Raw genomic sequence first — 4,526 nt, 5'->3', positions numbered from 1 at the left:
TGATACGCACTGATGACTGGAGGTGTTACGACTGTATTATCTGTGCCTTATATAACACCTAATAAACACTAGAAGTTGAAAACATCTTTGGCTCATATCATACGAATGGGTTATTGTTGGGTTATATCAGGATCTTTTTTTAGCCCAGCATCGGGTTTCGTCTTGCAAGAGGCCTAAAAAGATGAAACACATCATACAATGCAAGATGAAACCATTGCTACGGTGTCCATATTAGGACTGCCTCAGTCTGAGAAGTATCTTAGAATCGGAAGGAAGTGACAATGAAATGATCAAGTGGATGACGGTGCCCCCTAGTTTACAGGATGGCCTCTGGTGAGTGATGGTGGGCTGTGGCTGGTCGTGACACGTCGTGATCACAGGAAGGTAACAGCGGCCTTGTTGGGTCCCTCGGTAAGACGACTTGCCGACGTCCCTGCCTACTCAACCATCCAATGTCCGGGGATTTATGAATCCACTTCATTTGGTTTAATACAGTTCGTAATGTCCAGATACACTATTGACGTGACATTTATAAGACATTTCAAAGCAATATTTTTGGAGGATGGAAATGGGTGAAGGGAATCATCGCACAATTGTCTGATAGTTCCTTTTTTTGGTGTACTTGTATAGATCCCAGTGGTGAGGTACTGTAGTTGGGGAGATGAAGAGACTTGGTGCACGGGCACCGTAGCATAAGTCTAAGTAGCTACAGACCAAAGTCAATTAATTAACTTTACTCCCTTAATCCCTTCTGGCCCTATAGTCTGTTCATCCATATGCAAGTCATTATATCCAGTTAATCAGGTCAGCACAATGCCGGAACACATGCATATACACACACACAGTCTTGTTGGGACACACAATTCAGTTCCATTCAAAATGCTATTTTCCCTAACCCCTAATTCTAAACCTGACCCTAACCCAGACTCTTACCCTAACCTTAACCCAAAAACCTAACCTTAACCCTAGCTCCTAACCCTATCCCTTAATGTAATTCTAACCCTAACACTAATTCTAACTAAATGTCCCCGGTTGGTCATACTTTTGTTCGTTTACTATTCTTGTGGGGACTTCTGGTCCCCACAAGAATAGTTAAACACGTCCACACACACACACACACACACACACACACACACACACACACACACACACACACACACACACACACACACACACACACATCTAAGACATTATCAGTGCCTTACGATAACCTTGGCCACTGGGAGGTAGTGATGCTGAACTAATAGACTGAGCTGATAGAGGGCAGTATGGGAGCGGCGGACTACTGTTACTGCAGGCCTATTTTGCTCTAACGTGATGCAATCGCTGTCCCAAGACTCATCTGATGCTATTGCCCTATGCTGTATCAACTATAGGATACGTTACATCTGATCTGTTTAGCAGATGCTCTTGCCCTGACTGACTTGCGCACAGGAGTAATGCGATAGACCAATGTCCCAATCGTCTTTATGTAAATAGCATCCTTTTATGTTCTCCTCCATAGCCACTGATTGCAAACTACCTGACAGGAAACAGCTACCTGACAGCAACAATGCGGTGGCATCCCACCCAGCCTTCTTATCCTTCTGCGCCAATAAGGTAGGGAGGACTGAGTGAGGGGGTATTCCTCGAGTATTGTTGTTGTGATGTGGCATTATTATCCTCGGCGCTCTCCGCAACCACTGACATGGTTAACAGGGTGCTCACTATTGCCTTGTTTTTGTATCCTAACTGTGATACTATGCTCTCGCTCTCGTTCTCTGCCTCTATGTTTACTCTACAGTGATGCTATCGCTCCGTGTGCTGCGATAACTCCCGACGTGATGCCATTTCACTTGGCAGCGCCAGCTCATTAATGTGATGCAATTACTAACCGGTCCTGTGCTCGGTCTAATGTTTGATGCCGTGGCGAGTGTGTTCTCCGAGGGGTCTACGGTTGATACTGATTGGAGAGGGCAGACAGACTCAGCTGTGCCCGCATCTGCCCTGGAATGCGGTGGCGGGCGCCCGTGCCAGGGAAATGCCTTCACCTCTCGCTAGACGATGTGACCTGCCACAGACTCTGAGAGCGGGAGAGAGAGGAAGAGAGAGAAGGGAGAGTGAGTGTGTGTGTGTGAGTGAGAGTGAGCGAAAGAGGGAATGAGGGGAGAGGAGGATGAGAGAGAGAGTGGGGCAGGGGGGCAAGGCCTCAGACACGATTACCCCAGCTGCTCTGTCACAGCTGCTCCCCATTGCACCACTGCACCTTCCATCTCCCCTGTGACTGAGCTGTTTACTGCCAGTGGGATGTTGAGAAAATACTCACGAATGCTGGTGCTTAGCTGGTGCTGTTTGCTATTCATTTGGTCTGTCTCTTTCTATGTCATAATAGTGGAATCATTTCAATAGAAATCTTCAAACACTTATTTTTTGTCTGATTCTTCTTTTAAATGATTAGCAGATCTGGAATAATTAAATGACCCTTATTACCATTCATTTAACACTTACACTCCCGTTCAGAAGTTTGGGGTCACTTAGAAATGTCCTTATTTTTAAAAGAAAAGCTCATTTTTTGTCCATTAAAATAACTGATCAGAAATACAGTGTAGACATTGTTAATGTTGTAAATGACTACTGTAGCTGGAAATGGCAGATTTTTAATGGAATATCTACATAGGCGTACAGAGGCCCATTATCAGCAACCATCACTCCTGTGTTCCAATGGTACGTTGTGTTAACTAATCCAAGGTTATAATTTAAAAGGCTAATTGATCATTAGAAAACCCTTTTGCAATTATGTTAGCACAGCTGAAAACTGTTGTCCTGATTAAAGAAGCAATAAAACTGTCTGCCTTAAGACTAGTTGAGTATCTGGACCGTCAGCATTTGTGGGTTTGATTACAGGCTCAAAATGGCCAGAAACAAAGAACTTTCTTCTGAAACTCGTCAGTCTATTCTTGTTCTGAGAAAGGAAGGCTATTCCATTAGAGAAATTGCCAAGAAACTGAAGATCTTATACAACGCTGTGTACTACTCCCTTCACAGAACAGCGCAAACTGGCTCTAACCAGAATAGAAAGAGGAGTGGGAGCCCTGGTGCACAACTGAGCGAGAGGACAAGTACATTAGTGTGTCTACAGCCTTCCCTGTAGCTCAGTTGGTAGAGCATGCTGTTTGCAACGCCAGGGTTGTGGGTTCGATTCCCACGGGGGGCCAGCACACGAAAAAAAATAAAAATAATAATGTATGAAATGTATGCATTCACTACTGTAAGTCGCTCTGGATAAGAGTGTCTGCTAAATGACTAAAATGTAAATGTATTTTGAGAAACAGATGCCTCACAAGTCCTCAACTGGCAGCTTCATTAAATAGTACCTGCAAAACACCAGTCTCAACATCAACAGTGAAGAGGTGACTCTGGGATGCTGGCCTTCTAGGCAGGGTTGCAAAGAAAAAGCCATATATCAGACTGGCCAATAAAAAGAAAAGATTAAGACGGGCAAAAGAACACAGACACCGGACAGAGGAACTACCTAGAAGGCCAGCATCCCAGAGTCGCCTCTTCACTATTGATGCTGAGACTGGTGTTGTGCTTTTCTTTCAAAAACAAGGACATTTCTAAGTGACCCCAAACTTTTGAACGGTAGTGTATGTCACAAGTGGACATGTTGTATTTTACTGTGATGGACAGTGGTGGAAAAAGTACCTAGTTGTCATACTTGAGTAAAAGTATATATACCTTAATAGAAGGTTACTCAAGTAAAAGTCAAAGTCAAATTCTAGTTGAGTAAAAGTCTAAAAGTATTTGGTTTGAAATATTCTTAAGTATCAAAAGTAATTGTAATTTCTAAAATGTACTTAAGTATCAAAAGTAAAAGTATAAATCACTTAAAATTACTTATATTAAGCAAAGCAGACAGCACCATTTTCTGGTTTTTTTAATTTACGGATAGCCAAGGGCACACTCCAACTCACCAAGATTATTTACAAAAGATTAATTTGTGTTTAGTGAGTCCGCCAGGCCAGGGGCAGTATGGATGACCACGTGTTCTCTTGATAAGTGCATGAATTTGACAATTTTCCTGTCCTGCTAAGCATTCAAAATGTAACGGGTACTTTTGGTTGTCAGGGGAAATGTATGGAGTGAAAAGTACAATATTTTCTTTAGGAATTTAGTGAAGTAAAAGTAAAAGTATTCAAAAATATAAATAGTAAAGTAAAGTACAGATACCCCCCAAAAATGACTCAAGTAGTACTTAAAATTATTTTTACTTAAGTACATTACACCACTGGTGATGGACAATGATATTGTCACCTCTACCTTACCTGACACCTTAGACCCACTTCAATTTGCTTACCGCCTCAATAGATCCACAGACGATGCAATCGCCATCGCATTGCACACTGCCCTATCCCATCTGGAGAAGAGGAATACCTATGTAAGAATGCTGTTCATTGACTATAACTCAGCATTCAACACCATTCTACCCTCCAAACTCATCATTAAGCTCAGGACCTGGTCTGAACTGCACCCTGTGCAACTGGGTC

The sequence above is a fragment of the Salmo trutta genome, chromosome 21 (genome assembly GCF_901001165.1).
Source record: "Salmo trutta chromosome 21, fSalTru1.1, whole genome shotgun sequence".
NCBI lineage: Eukaryota > Metazoa > Chordata > Actinopteri > Salmoniformes > Salmonidae > Salmo > Salmo trutta.
Note: the sequence above shows the minus strand (reverse complement) of the source record.